The 16,723-nt window shown below is 35.5% G+C and overlaps 1 protein-coding gene across 2 annotated transcripts in view; it reads right to left on the bottom strand.

The window, feature by feature from the left end:
* The window catches only part of PRR16 (proline rich 16), a 172,471-nt gene that overhangs the window by 56,184 nt on the left and 99,564 nt on the right, over positions 1-16,723 (bottom strand). The window lies entirely within an intron of this gene.

The raw sequence follows: 16,723 nt of genomic DNA on the forward strand, positions 1-16,723 counted from the left end.
AGAGAGAACACAGTGAGAAAAGCTTGTCCCTGCAAAGGCACAGAACAGAAGCACCCTCTGCAAACAGTTTTTTCCTTCCCGGATCTGAAGTACACAATTTTTTAAACCACTTTTATTATTATTATTATTACTTTGCCAACTTAACAATGGGATGGGTAGTTGGCTAGCTCAACAAGTGAATACAGAAGAAATGCAACTTGAACCACTCCGGAATGAAATTCCATTTCTTTCCCTCTAGGGTTTACTTGGCAATATCATTGTACATGAACAGTAATCCTTCAGTAATATGTTTTGCCTTCCAGTGCAGGAGGAGACTGAATTATTTAACTTAACTTATATGTGACAGTTTCTGAATCTAAATCTGCTGCAGAGTATATTTCAGCTCTGATCTTTCACACAATCTAGATTTGCATACACGTCACTGTATCAGTGGTATTACACACCTACAATCTTAAGTTTGGTACACACTTTGCTGGCTATTTTCTAACATAATTAAAGTAATGAGGAGCATCTACCCTCCTGTTTCAGACTGCCTTATCTGCTGTTATGAATTTTCCTTAAGGTTGTTATCCTCTGAAGTAATCATGAAATAGCACTTGCTGCAGAGAAAAGGAAAAATAGCTTTATTTTTGAAGTTATAACCATTCGTTCACTTATGTATTTTACTTAATGATCTCGTCTACCACCTGTAATTCTGTTTTGTTCATTTTTATAAAGCCTCATATCTTCTAGTCTTCCAGATTCCTTTTTTAGTCACTTTTATGTAGGCCATGCAACTGATAGTGTCTACTAGGTGACCAAAACTTGTAATATAAAAGTCATAAGGCCTTCCTGAAAACTGCCTTTCACACTATTTGTAGTTGAATGACTAGTTTTAAACTACAGATAACCACAACACAGGAACTAAGTATTTTCTCACATACATAAACTAATCACTGGAGCTGAAGTGCTACTAGTTAACTTAATTTGACTAACAAAAAGTTCACACCATTGTTTGGGGGACCATGTGTGATGTTCTGGAAGGAGAGCATGAGGCTGGGTGCCTCCAGTTTTGCCACAATCATCCTTACCCCTTTCAGTTTTTCATCTTTACTTTTTTTTTTTTTTTTTTTTTTTTTTTTTTTTTTTTTTTCCCCCGAGTACAGCCACATGTTAATCACAAAAAAATAAAAATAAAAAAAAATCTGAAGGCAGCAATTCTATCTGGTCAACTCACTCCTGTGCCCACAGGTAAAAGTAAACAAAAACTCAATAGCATGAAAGAGCTTCCTAGATTCCACTCTTCATACTGTAACTACAAGTTGTGTATTTGTAAAACCATAAAAATTCACATGCAATACTTTAGTTTACTTTATAGAGATCAGTGCCCTCTTTCTTCTTATAAAAAGCAAACATGTAGATAACCATGGTTCAGAAAGAAATCTGACAAAATATCTTTGAAAAAAAAAAAATCTGATTCCTCTCCAAGACCAAAACAACTATTCATTTATTCGTAGTTCAAAGCCAAAGACCTTGTTTCATTTAATTTTCTATTTTAGCATTTTGGTTTCTCTACAAAAATAATAATAATAATAACATAAAATTATACCCATACAAGATTTACTCCCCCCAAATAATTAGGATTTAAATGTTAGATACAGTTGAATTCTATCAGTATCTTCGGATAGCAGGAAAGCCAGCTTACAGGAGAAAGAATTCATATTTTCACTTCACTTTACATATGTAAGCAAGATGTAGAAAACTTCTCAAAATGAAAGGAACAAGGACAGCACATTTGAGATATGTGCACTAAGCATGAAATTCAAACATATCTCTGTAAGTTTAGTGTGGATTTGTGTCAGTATTAGGGTCTGTATATGGCTAAATATACTATTGGATCCTCTCCTGAAATCCAATATATGTTTGTTTGTTTGTTTTAACTATCAGTTAGAGCTATGGAATAGGTTGGTGCAATCACAAGAAACTCCTTGGAAAGTAACGAAATTAAAAAGAGACATTAAATAGCTGCAGGGAAGACTGGAATGCAAGACATAACTGTAAGGCTGCTCAACACAGAAACGTTTGAAAGCTTGTACAGCAGATTGGCCTATATTACAGTATCTAATAATGCAAAATCTGATATTTTGTTGACTAACATTTGGTTTGTTTCTATTGCAATTGGATTATTTCAGCAAAAACGCTGTTTACTTTCCTTTATTTTCTACCATGGTACTCCCCTCAAAGTATCTATAACCATTTAAGACCATGGAAATCAACACTGCATATGTGAGGAAAAAGCCAATAGATTGCTGATGTTGTTATTGTAATATTATCTATAGGTATATCTCATGGAGATTAGCTGAACAATATACTAAGTGTACATTAGCTTAATAAAATTAATTCACAATTTCCAACACAAAATTTCCAAGAAAGAAGAAAAGTATTTAAATGTTATTTTAGCACAAGGACAAAATTCTAATAATTTTGTTTCCTTTATTTATGTAGCACCAGTCACAAATAACAGCCTATTTGCTTAGGCCTCATGTGTGCAACAAAAAGATTGTTTCTGTTCCACACAGTACAATATAAATGTACTCCATGCAATGTAATTCTAGAGAAACAGAAATGAGTATTTATTATTTTGAAATGGAGACATTAAAATTGATATTCCACTCCTGATACGAGGTCATAGCTGTAATTATGCATCCCATGTGTCACGAAATGGCAGATCCTGGTGATGAGAAAATTTGTGTCCATTCAAACTGCCCTTCTGGCAATGCAAAGATCTTCTCAGGAGTAACATGAGTCTGGCCCTATGAACCATGCTTGAATTTAAATCACTGTAGAGTTTATCTCCTGCCCTCTGGGCAACTGTGTAGTACACAATGGAAATTTTCTGTCACCTGTCCATTTGTAAAACATAGAAATAGTATAAAATGGCTCTGACATGACAACAAAGTTTATCTGTCCAAATTAATTGCCAACACAGTTCATGATTCTATTTACTGTTATGTTTTTTTGTTTTGTTTCAATTTCATCCCAGAAAGAAAAATTCAAATGAGATGGAAAAATAACAATTACTGACCAAGACATTAACACTGATGCTGTAAAAAAACTGCAAGTCAAAAGAAAAATAGACTCCATTTCACAACACACTTCCTATGGAGTCGTACAGACAATATTTAGAAACAAAAAAGCTGCTCTAGTTCTGCAGAATCTGTTCAGTGATAAAACAGGATTTGATTCACAAGTGCAAGTACAGAGAGTCATCCTCTTATACCCTGAGGAGCTCCTCAGCCATTAACCAGATTTGATGCCCCCTTCTCCCCTGCTCGCTCTGCAGGATCTTGTGTGACACTCCCAAATAAACAAGAATGTCAGCTCAGTCTGACCCACTTTATGGATTTTATATTACACTACTTAGACTCATAGAAATTCTGCACTGCAACCAGCATTGTATGGAGGATATGTTGGGATATGTTGGTACTATGTATGTAATTTTTACTGGGTGGTCAAAAAGATATAATAACTCCCCAAAACAAAGAGAGAGAGAGAAAGAGAAAGAGAAAGAGAGAGAGAGAAAGAGAAAAAGAGAGAGAGAGAGAAAGAAAGAGAGAGAGAGAGAAAGAAGGAGAGAAGGAGAGAAAGAGAGAAAGAAAGAGAGAAAGAAAGAGAGAAAGAGAGAACGAGAGAACGAGAGAAAGAAGGAAGGAAGGAAGGAAGGAAGGAAGGAAGGAAGGAAGGAAGGAAGGAAGGAAGGAAGGAAGGAAGGAAGGAAGGAAGGAAGGAAGGAAGGAAGGAAGGAAGGAAGGAAGGAAGGAAAGGAGGGAGAGAAGGAGGGAGGGAGAAAGGAAGGAATAACATACTAACTTTACAAGCAATATGTAGTGCATCAATATATTATTATTTTTTTTTAATAAATTTCTTAAAATATATAGAGAGAGTATAACATATTGATTTCTCACTGAAGTTAAACTGCAGCCTCTGTTTAATGTAACTGAGAATGTCATCAAATATAATGTCTTGTGATTCTCAAACGCTGCACAGACTGGCGTAACATTTTCATTTTTCAGTTTTAACTTACAAATTTTGTCTGGTTGTTAACTCCGCTAAGTGGTAAGGAACTTTTCTGGGTGAATATCCTAACTTGCCTAGATCAACACTCAAAACTTCCAATTTCTTACTGGGTGCCAGGATATTGTTATAAGAAAATAACTAGTAAAACATGACATTAGAAGTAACAATTTCTTTTATTTTTTAACCCTATCTTTGAAAAGAGTGTCTTCAGTTAGCTACAATCACTTTTTGGAGTACTTGTCTTTGTGTAATTCTGCAATACACATCCAAAAATGTATACTTGATCTACTAGATATAGTAGATTTTATAATCTATTTACATTAAATGTTCCACCAGTTTTTCTTCTGTTTTAAAGGCAGTGGAAGAACTTCTTCACTGAAAGGGTTGTGAGGCAGTGGAACAGGCTGCCCAGGGAAGTGGTGGAGTCACCATCCCTGGAAGTCTTCAAAAGACGTTTAGATGTAGAGCTTAGGGATATGGTTTAGTGGGGACTGTTAGCGTTAGGTCAGAGGTTGGACTCGATGATCTTGAGGTCTCTTCCAACCTAGAAATTCTGTGATTCTGTGTGATTCTGTGAAAACAAGACAGTAAGGTATTGATGTTCAATGAATATATAAACCACCAGCTTTTTTTATTCACCATAAAAAAAAAAAAAAAAAAAAAAAAAGTTTTGTTTTGTTTTCAAATCTTCAAATCTTGAATAAAGAAGTGAATTACTTTTCAGAAAACAAAGTAATATACCCTTAAAAACTCATAAGATTTTAAGTTCACAGAACTCAAAATTATTATTTTTTTTTTCCGAGGCAACCATCCATTTTCACTGCTTTGTATGTTCTTTAATGTTTCATGTGATTTTATGAGTAAGATTTTATTTCTGAAAAGACTTGCAGCTCTACAAGCTAGCACTTCTGAAAAAAGCTGCATACGCAAAATGGAAACGGTACTTAGCTCTGATATTACTTCTGAGACATAATAGTTATAATCCATATATTGCTATTTAATACTACAATTCAGCAGTGTAAAGCTATGAGATTTGATATGACATTTTGGTGGAAGTTTTGAGAAAATTACAGACAGATATGGATCTTGATCTTAAATCAACAAAAGACACATTAGGTCATGAGCCTAGCACAAGTTTTTGTTTGCTTTCTTTGAACTAAACAGTATACCGGCAAAATGAACAAAATGTAGTGATATTTTTTAATGAAAAGAAGTAAAATAAAGAAGTCTTAATTCTGGTATTTTTGTATCAATTCCAAAAACTTGCAAAGTTTGACATGGATAATTTTTCACTGTATGTACAAAAATTAAGTACAAGACAAACTATTAGAACTCATAATTAATAGAACTGCAATCCAGTCCACCAGAAAGAAGACATTCTTGCCTATATGTAAAGAATTGGAAACATGCTATATCAGTAGCTCCTAGTATCTTCTGACTCCCTCTCTAGTCTTCCAAAAAGAAATCAGTCACTTGCTATAATTACTACAGGAATCTCTAAGACAAGTTGTCATACCTAACCTTCCCATCATCTTAGGTCATTATATCTTGCAGAGTAGTTAATCCTTTGTTGACAAAAATCAATGTTCAATGTAACTAAGTACACATACAAAACATTTATTTTTTATTTTTTTTTTTCCAAAATGAGTCTTTACCTGGAAGTCCTGAACCATCACGGAGCTAAGTGCAAACCAAAAGCAAGTCCCTCATAACACTGAGAGTGCCAGTATTTCTTTGCTAGCTGCATAACATCACAAGAATACCCTGCTCTCAGGTGCTTATAATTCCATCTTCAGTCGTCCATACGTTTTGCATTTCTCACAACTAACTTCTCACTCATTCCCAGTGATTGCAGCTTCCAGGCCAAGGGGAAATTGAACCAAATTTAGCTTAGAAGTAGGTTTATAAAGTTGTGTTGTGTGAGCCAAATAATTCCAAACAGAAAGAAAAGTAGAGCCATACAAGGAGAGACAAATGATCTACTTAGTACAATAGTTTGAAAAAAAATGATAAAAAGCAGATGTCTAGGCAAAACCACAGGAATAGAAAAGTCATACAGAAATATTTCTGTGTAATTTTATCCCAGCCTCAAACAATTTCTATCTCAAGGACGTCTTAACAGATTTTGCATTTAATAGATGCAAATAGAAACCTATTTCTCTACCATCAACATGCCTCTCTCATCTTGAATCCATATATCTTTTTACCATCCACAACATACTGCTGTTTGTCACTGTAATTACAGAGATATACCACCTACTCCCCTTTCTGCTTGAGAAAAATCACAGGAGCTTTTACAGACAAAATGCCTCATGGACCGGCATGATGCTTAAATACATAAACTGTAGCTATTTTGCAAAAGAAAACAAAACAAAAATAGCTATGAAAGGTATCTCAAGTTGGAAGCTTCTCATCATATAAAAAATATTTGATAAAAATGTATCAAATTCCAAAAACCATGGCAAATGTCTGTAGAACAAAGAGCTCTTAGACATAGAAAAACGAAGAATCAAACAGCTGCCTACACCCAGCAGTCCTTCTTCAACCACTAGTAAGTTATAATATTTTTTTTCCAGTATATCATCCAGCTTCTTCACATCTGAAGCTGTAAAGAATTAAGTAAAGAATTGTGTCTGTTTATACTATGCTATTCTAGCATAGTGCTAGGAATGAGCCTGATATGTTCATTCATATGTTCATGTATGTGTGTGTTAATACACACTTTGGGGAAGATTCTGAGTTCAGGTTTTGGGGGATGACGCTTACAGTAGCATCCCAGGCTGAGTCACCCACAGTGCAGCACCAGATAAGTGCACATCAAACTTGTCAGCATTACAGTATCTGAAAGATCAATACCCTCAAAAACAAGCTTACACACATCTCAACTCTATTAAAATAAGTAAATAAATAAACCAGACATTCAGTTGTTAATTGTCACGAGAAAGGTTTTGCTAAAGAATACATTAGTAACTTCAGCAAAATAGTATTACCCTTTGAAATGCATTACACCCTCATCATTTTCAGTTACAGACCTTACTCAATCATTCCCTGAGATTTGGAAATAGTTTGAGGATCAAATTAGGCTGTGTGTAAATTTACAAATGGAGAATTATGAATATGTTGGAATCTTGGGAACCTAATAGGGCCATGAAAACTCATTATCATCATCCTCACTTAGCATTTCAGGGAAAGCAAACTGGGAAATCCATATTCAAAATCTTAAAAGGAAAAAGCTTCCTTCCCAAGAAAGAATAAGAAGGAAATAATGAGAGCAGTGACCTGCTCCCCAAGTGCCTCTTTAAGATCTTTCATAGCAATCGTAATTTCTCTCTTTAGCCTTTGGGATGGAGTCTACTAAGGAAGCTGCTTGGAAGATCTTGGAAGAGATAAAGGTAGGTTTGTGGCACATACGTGTAGCATGAAGGACAGTACAGCTATAGTTTCTGTCATATACAAATAAACTCTAATAAAATGATGATAAATAAATAAAAACCCTAAGAAAATACAGTAAAAAAAAAAAAAAAAAAAAAAAAAAAAAGCTTTCAAGAAAATCAACTTCAAAGAATATTTATAGCAACAACAACAAAGTTGTTTTAAAATGTTAGCTGAAACATCAGCAGTCTCTTATCTGTCCTAGGTAACAGAACTTTATGCCTCCAGCAAAATATTCACATCTTCTACTGTTTGCCAATATAGGATGGTAATTAATTTCAAGAAAGTAAAGTTTATTAAATCTGTTTATATGTCACATCTAAAGACACAGAAACAACACTTGTATAAACTTTGGAAAGGGAATGCAATGATTTTGCACATAGCTCATTTCCCAGGCTGAAAGCCAGACCACACCTCAGACAACACTAAAAAACAATTCTCACTCTGCATTATCAGCTACAACCTCCCTTTGCTCCCTTATCTTACCCATGATGAAGCATTTGCCCAGACTGTTTAAGCAAAGCAAATCAGTCCACATATCTGAAACAACAGATAGGATATGCAATCTCTATTGGCAGCAGTGTTTAGCGGTCTTTCAAGAACAGATTCCAAAAGCAGCAAGTTAATCATCAGTTAATCTGGTACAGTTTGCCCTGAACATCTACTAAAAAAAAAAAAAAAAAAAAAAAAAAAAGTATTTTAAGTACCAGAGAAAGGAATGTCAACTACATAACAAAATAAATGTTAAAAAATAATAATAATTCATATGACTCACAATGAAAGCCACAAGTTAATGGGAAATCAGTAATTTTTTCTTTATCATCAAACTGATGTTAAGTTTTTTTATCTGCTCTTCAAATTTCAGTTTTACAGCATAGATACAGTTTCTGTGACTATTTAAGCTCATGCAAGTAATGCAGTAATGCTCACTTTCACTTTGAGAACATAATAATCTACAGCATATCCTATCTCTCAAAATGGCTAGAATAAGACTATGATAAGCAGACTGTACAACTACTTTATTATTTGGTTTCAGTCTATTTTATTCTGCATTCATGGAATTATAAATTGTATTTTTAGAAACATAAAGATTGAAGACCATAATTTTTAATCTATTGGGTGAGAAAATAAAAGAAAAAAATAAATAAAAAGGATGACTCTGGACATGGCAAATGTACATTTGATCCATGATTTCTGTATACACATTTTTTTAAATTCATCATCACAAAACAGAAAATTTAAAAGACAAATTGCTAATCAGCATTCAATGTTTACATGTGCACATAAGTGCAAAGGCCTCTGTGTAAAAGAGACAAGAGAATTGAAGTGTAACCCCTGAGTACGTGCTTCAGTGAACTTCACTCCTTCACAGTGAACCTCTTTTGTTTAATATACACCATCCACAGAACACCGGAGCTGCGAGACTTTGGTGTGTCCTCTGAATAACACATACATTCTAAAATAACAGTTTAGAAGCTGCTGCTTACTGCTGTTTTTCTCTCTAAAAGCAGAAAATAAAATTGAACAATGGCTGAATACTGACAAAAACTAAGGAATGGCTAATCTGTGCATTCTCATTACTTCCCATGCTTTCTAAATGAAAGATTTTAAAACAGCTAAAAATGCAGCACCGTATAATATTTGAGATTTTCATCCCTGTGTAACAATCTTTTTCTATAAATATTGATTCATAATGATTACAAATCCAGTAACTTGTCTAATACCTAATGCTAATTTAAATGAATGCTAAATATTTCTCTAAGCTCATAACTGTTAATGTAAGCAGCATGAAGAAGATCCTTAAAGTACAAGCATCCCCAAGCTATTAATGCTCACCATGGAGACTGTATATACCCCTGTAGGATTAGAAAAAAGCATACAACTAAACACATAAACAGTTTCCTAGGTATACTATTCAGATACACTAATAACTACTAAAACCAAACCAAACTAAGACAAACTTGTAATATTACAGCACTGGGAAAATAAATAGATAGATAGATAGATAGATAGATAGATAGATAGATAGATAGATGAATAAATTCAAACCCCTCTAATCAAGAGGAAAAACAAACAAACAAAACCCACTACTACCACCACAATAGGCAGAGAATTAACCACTATTTTTTATTTTCCTCTGGCACTCCCACAGAGGCTTCAGAAACACATGCTGAATATCCTTTTGTTAAAAAAAAAAAAAAAAAAAAAAAAAAAAAAAGATCCCCAAGAACAGCCTGTATATCTTTTTGGAGACCATGTGTTAGACTGTTGTATTTTTTTGGTTAAAAAGATTTTATTAGTAAAAAACCGCTCTGAGCCTATATGGCTTCCATATTTTAAGATTTCACCACCATTTATGTGACAATTCAAACCACATTTAAGCACAAATGCAATGTGTGATGAATTTGCATTAATCTGGAAGCAGTAATTCTAAGAGTGTTGGACGTTGACTACACAATTCCAACAGATCTGAAGAGAACTGACATATTTAGCTTAATAGACACATTTCCCACTTGTCCGCTGGTTTCAAAACACTACCCACAATCCATTAAGTTTCATTCTAATTCAAAGCCTGGACAAATCCAAAGGTCAAAGCAAAGTTTTGAAGAAGTGACAGTATCCTCCACTTTTTGCAGTGAAAAACAACCCCCTGAATCAGAATGCTTTTTCTCTTCAGATATTTCTGAAATACTCTTTCTGAAATACTCTTTAACATAATATGGCTACATTAAAAGAAACAACTTTTGCTTAAGCAGGAGGTTGAAGGGCCTGTCTTGATAAAATAATTATATTGATACTGATGGTGATTACTAAGAAGTTGTATAAGTCTTTCAGCTGAGAGTTCCTATGATGTGAGGTGGGTGAGCAGTTTTCTCTCCCCTGCTCCCCCTATGAGCTGTTGGCTACATCTGGAAGTAAATGTGCTGCAGATGCTGCACATGAGAGAACAAAAAAGATGTTGTAATATTGGTGGTGGAGGTTTCTTCAGACTCCAATTGACTTTTTCCATCTGGAGGTACAAGACATAATAAATAGCAGGAGATAGCCCTTCGTTAGCTTATACCGCTAATAAATAATAGTGTCACTAATAAATAATAGCAACAAATCAGTTGAACCCTGCTACTAGAGAGAGTAGTTGCTATGAACCTTGTAGGTTAGAAATGAATACTTGATTGCCTTTTAATTATTAGTTGCTCCAAGTTAAATGATTTCTGCTCACATTGCATCACATACTAACTAAAGATTTTAATTAAAATGAAAGGAATATTTTGTCTTAATATTTATGGATAACATTTTCTTCATATCCTTTTAAGTAAACACTACATTGGCACAAAAGAAATACAAAAATTAGTGTTTTTAGCTCATTCTTGTTTCTGTATATGTCATACAAGTCAAAACATTAAAAGTGATTATTTTTTCTCTGTTTTCCATGGCTTTGGTCTGAACCACATTTTTTATTCAATTTGCTAATTATATAAAGAAAGCCAATAACAATATTATCTTGGCAAAAAAAAAAAAAAATCCCTTACACACATACATAAATTTGAATTCTCATTAGTGCTGTTTTGTATGTATTTTAAACAGAGGGTAAAATAAACTGTATCTACTTTTTACAATTAAAAATATACTTAAATGATAAAGTGATGACTACAGTGTTCACAATAGCATATAAGTCTTGCTGAGGCTGTTTAAACTATTCAAAATTACACAGTCTAGTGGTACACATTAATATAGATGGCTGCTTACTTTGTAGTTAAAGCTGAATTTCATCAAAATGTTTTTTTCACAGTTTGAAGAAATGCTTTCTGATTGCCTTACAGTCAAAAAAAAAATCAACAAAAAACATAACATTTGGTTTTGTGTGGTCTTGTGTGGAGCCAGGTGTTGGACTTGATGATCCTTGTGGGTCCCTTCCCACAAGGATCCACAGAACCATAAAGTTAAGGTTCTGTGGAACTAAAGGCACATGGAGAGCAAAGGTGAAGGTGCAGAGTTTAAAGCTGAAGTTTGCAGTGAGATATACATTTTATTTGCTGGACTTTGCAAATGTTTACATAAACTCTTTAAGATGTCTTCAAGATTTAGGTACTATTGTGTTTTCAGATATAGTATTTGTACTATTAATCATCCCAAGAGAAAGGCAGAGAGAAAGGAAGGCAGGGAGGAAGATTGTCTATGAACTCTGTAACTGAGGTATTTCTAGTACTTTTGAAGAAGGTAATTGTTTCAAAGTGTGCCAAAATGCAATATTCTGTATTTTTATTTATTTATTTTTAAGTAACAGCTGATACATTTTTGTCCTTATAAGACCATTAGCTCATGTTTTTGGCACTATTATCTGCTTTTGAAAATCCATTTCTGGTTAAATGTCAGGTTATCATGTAGCAAAACAGAAACACTGCAATCTGGTAAAATGAACATTGTGACAAAACCAAGGAGTCAAATCCAGACTTACTTGACCTATTTAAATATGCATACACACCAAGCAGATTCATTTTCACAAGGATTTTATGTTGTGTTAGTCAATTCAAGTTCACTGAGCAGTTCTGTCTCTTGGGATGCAAGCACAGGCTAAGACACACCCACATTCAAAACACTCAGAAAACAGAGATGCAATTTAACTGCTTGGAATACTTCACGTACAGAAAGACAGGGACCACTAGGTCTGTAATGTGCTTACACTTCTGGAACTGCTGAGCGACTAAATAAGAATTTAGCTTTTAACCATTCTTAGTTGAGGTATCAAAGACTTATTTGTTCATCTGTTGTATCCAGCTGTGGTGGTTTTACTGTGCTAGGCAGCTAAACACCACAATCGCTCTCTCACTCCCCCTCCTTAGATGAGGAGGGAAAGAAGTAAAGTAAAGAACAACTCACAGGTTGGGGTAAGGATAATTTAATTAGAGGGAAAAAAAAATAATAACATAAATAATAATAATATAATAATAAATTCTAGCTACAAGTGCAGAGCACAACACTGTATGGGCAGCTGCAGGGAAAGTTAGCATCCCAGCCAGACCCAGTACACCAGCACCATGGTGCTGTATTTTCACTGCTTGTGGTCCTGCCACTCTACTGTGCACTCAGTTCAGATCCCTTTGCATCTGTGGCACACGTTTCTTTTGGGGGTAGTTAGTTACTTTTGCTGTTTTTAATGCAAGAGAAGTGTGACTTATCAGAAGCATTAATTAAAGGCTGAAGGTGAAATTCAAGAGGTCTGTTTACTTCAGTAAATAAATAGTTACATTGTAGGAGGAACCTGCAGTAGTAGACTATACTGATACAGAAAGTAGAAAACAATTTCTAAGCAGATCTGCAAAACACAGTTAGTGGGGTCAGGGGCTGGGGAGAGCAACCCCTATCCCAGCCATGCAGGGCAGCAAACTGCCATTGAGATTCAGTGTAACTGCTGCAAATTTACATCAAAGATAAGGTCAGTGATGCATACCTTGGCATAAGCAGCTGAGACATAGCCTTTGGAGGTTTGTTCTGGTTTTTGGCTTCTCTACTATGCATTGAGTTAGCACACTAATAAGAAAGTTACAGAATACTTAGAGCTATGGATAATAATTGTTTCTGTGGTGACTATGGCAATACGAAGAAAATCTGATCCAAACCTTATGGAGAGGGAAGTAATAAAGCAACTTCTTGTTTGCCAGATCTTCCTTTCACATTATTTTCTGGAATTTACAAGACATGAATACCTCCTCTCTCTCACTTAAAACAACTTCTGCTCAGGTTAATTACAAAATACCACAAGTACTAAATAATTTCTTTGATTGCCACCCACATTACTAATCTGCTTTGAAGAGTCCTCGTGTCCAGTCCTTATAATTCCCAATCCCTTTCTGATAATTGCAGTTCTTGTCACAGCAGGAATGAAATGTTTTGTACCTATTATGCTGAAGTGGTCCTTACATGTAAAGAGTGGGATTTTTCCAGTGCTGCTAACAGGGTGCACAGACAAGCAATAGGAAGATAGATCAAGTGCCTGCTTCTCTCACTACGCTACAAAGGTCATCCTGGTTTGGTTTGATTTCAAATAAAAATGGCAGCCCCATTATTAACAGAACATGGCTGATGAGAAGAAAAGAGGTTATGGACAACAGAACTTTAGTATGTGCATTAATATTTTATCATAAAACTCATCAAAACTCATCTGCTATTGCTGTATATCACATAATCAGATAGCACCAAACAAATGACAAGTAGTTTAATCATTTTCTCGTCTATTAGTGAAAAAAGGAAAAAAAAAATAAAGAAAAGAAAAAAGAGAGAGAGAGAAAAAAAAAAAAACACTATACTGGCAAGCTTTATGGAAGTATGGAAGTATATTAAGTATGTGTCTGATTTCATCATTTGTTTCTGTGTAGCATAATTGTGACATGCCACTACTATCATCTAGACAGAACATATGAGAAAAAAAGAACTTGAATTTACAAAGATTATGATTATTGCTACTTTACTTAATATCAAATACTTAATACAAAAACACTGTAAAAAATCACAAATATTGTTAGGTGTTGTGTTAAATTAAGATGCTTCACCATTATGCAACACCATTTATCTTCTTGCTTTTTATCTTTTCCTTATTTAGATTGTACACTCTGACAGAGGTGTTACGATTCTGTTGTATACAGACACCTCTCCCCCCTTACCCCCTCCCCCCCAAATATGCACTACTTATTACCCTTACTGTTCAACAAATTATGTTACAGCAAAACAACATTGGCTAATCCCATTTGCTGATATTGTTGGGCAATAGGTTCCTTCCGCAGCTAGAAAAATGAAACTCTAAATAGTCAAGTTTCAAGTGCAGATGTTAAAAAATCAAATATCCCTTTCATTATAATTTCCTTGCAATGTATGCTCTACAAATCTATTGGAAAGAAAACAAACAAACAAAACCAACTCAAAATTCACCTAATCTAATTATATTTTGTTGAAAATGTGTTTTAGATAATAGCTATCGCAAGCAGTTCTAGAAATTGGATTTTTTCATGAGTAACACACAATTATATGATATACTAGGGTGAATAACACTAAATGTCCCCAGTGGAAAAGCTGAATATGCCATGCTGTCCCTGACTGCGAAGCCCTTGCCATGTCCTCACAGACACTGATCATCATACCCAAGCACTACTTATATCTTGTATCTTGCTGACATTCAAATACCGCTCATACCTGTCTAATCCCTCAAGAAGTGATTTAAGTCACTAGTCCCAGATACCAAATTTAAAAAAGAAAGCAATACCACTTTCTTTACATAAACAAATAAATCCAAAGTATATATACATATCAAATGCATGAGTTAAGTTCATGCAGGAGTGGAGACCACAGAACCTGTTACACAAAAGACGGATATAGTGGGTGCAGGATGAGGAGAATCACAGAATCACAGAACTGTAGGGGTTGGAAGGGACCTCGAAAGGTCATCGGGTCCAACCCCCCTGCCAAAGCAGGTTCCTTAGAGCAGGCTGCCCAGGTAGGCGTCCAGACAGGCCTTGAATATCTCCAGAGAAGGAGACTCCACAACCTCCCTAGGCAGCCAGTTCCAATGCTCTGTCACCCTCACCGTGAAGAAGTTCTTTTGCATGTCAGTGCGGAACTTCCTGTGCTCTAACTTGCAGCCATTGCCCCTTGTCCTATCCCCACAAACCACTGAGAAGAGGCTGGCTACATCCTTCTGTCCCCCACCCCTTAGATATTTAAATACATTGAGGAGATGCCCTCTCAGTCTTCTCTTCTCCAGGTTGAACAGACCCAGGTCTCTCAGCCTTTCTTCACAGGGAAGAGGCTTCAGGCCCCATATCATCTTTGTGGCCCTCCTCTGGACTCTTTCCAGGAGATCCCCGTCTTTCTTGTACCAGGGAGCCCAGAATTGGACACAGTACTCCAGGTGAGGCCTGACCAGGGCAGAGTAGAGGGGGAGGATCACCTCCCTTGACCTGCTGGCCACGCTCCTTTTAATGCACGCCAGGATCCCATTAGCCCTCTTGGCCACAAGGGCACAGTGCTGGCTCATGGCCAACCTGTCATCCACCAGGACCTTCAGGTCCTTCTCCTCAGAGCTCCTCTCCAGCAGGTCGTCCCCCAGCCTGTATTGATACTTTGGGTTGTTCCTTTCCAGGTGCAGGACTCTACGCTTGCTCTTATTAAATCTCATTTGGTTTCTTCCTGCCCATCTCTCCAGACGGTCTGTAGAGAAGCTACACAAAGCAACAGTAAAACAGCCTTAGCTGCTGAGCAGTGTTATTATTCTTCAGTACTGAAAGATAAAACTTACTGATCAGGTTCAGAAGAATTTCAGGTTTCAGCTTTCATAGAATTATCCATCTCAAAATCATCATGTTTTGAGGAGGAAAAAAACGTCAGTAAGATACCAGCCTGAAGAAGTCCCCACCAACACACTCATAGTGTTTTCTATTGTTCTCCCAGGCTACATTTGTTCTGTTACTGTCTGGCTTGGTGCCCCAGGTTTCCATGCAAGCAAGTTAATAAAGCAAGTTCTACAGCAAGTTAATAGAAGGATATACAGTGTGTGTCAAATCACTATGACTCTCTGAAGCCATTATCTATCCATCTTTATCCATTTCAATGTACATTTGCAAGGTTACTTAAATCATACACTATGAATTATCTGGTCCTGTCTGTCCTTGTTTGATTTGCCTGTTTGTTCCTAGGTCTCAGAAACCCTAAATCCTCTCTGGTACCCACAGCTGCTTATATACTAGGAGTGAGAACATTAATATCTCTTGACATAAATTTGTTCACAAATTCTCCATCAAGTATACTTTGCCTACAGTTTTTCTTTCCAAACCAACACAATTTCACTCAGATTAGTATACACAGCTCTTTCCAGAACTGAGGTCATTCAGTTTCTGGCACTGAATTTCAATATGCACTGAGACCAATGTGCTCACTGACTACACAACACACTGGAACATGTAGCTTTAACTATCTCTTCTAAGTTATTACAGAAAATACTACTTTCTACCACAACTGACTACAAGAATTTGTGGTAAGCATGAAAATGTATGAAAATAAGGACTAGTATGGTATCTCAGTGACTAGCAAAAACAATAAGCTGCACAAACATGCTTTCATTTAAATGTGGATATTACGCAGAAATAAATTTATAAAAATATACACATGTTGCATCCATGTACATGCACACTCACAGCAGAAAGGTAATGAAGCAAATGCAGCATAAAAATTGTTCAGCTTATTCATA

This window comes from Aythya ferina (assembly GCF_964211825.1).
Source record: "Aythya ferina genome assembly, chromosome: Z".
Lineage (NCBI taxonomy): Eukaryota > Metazoa > Chordata > Aves > Anseriformes > Anatidae > Aythya > Aythya ferina.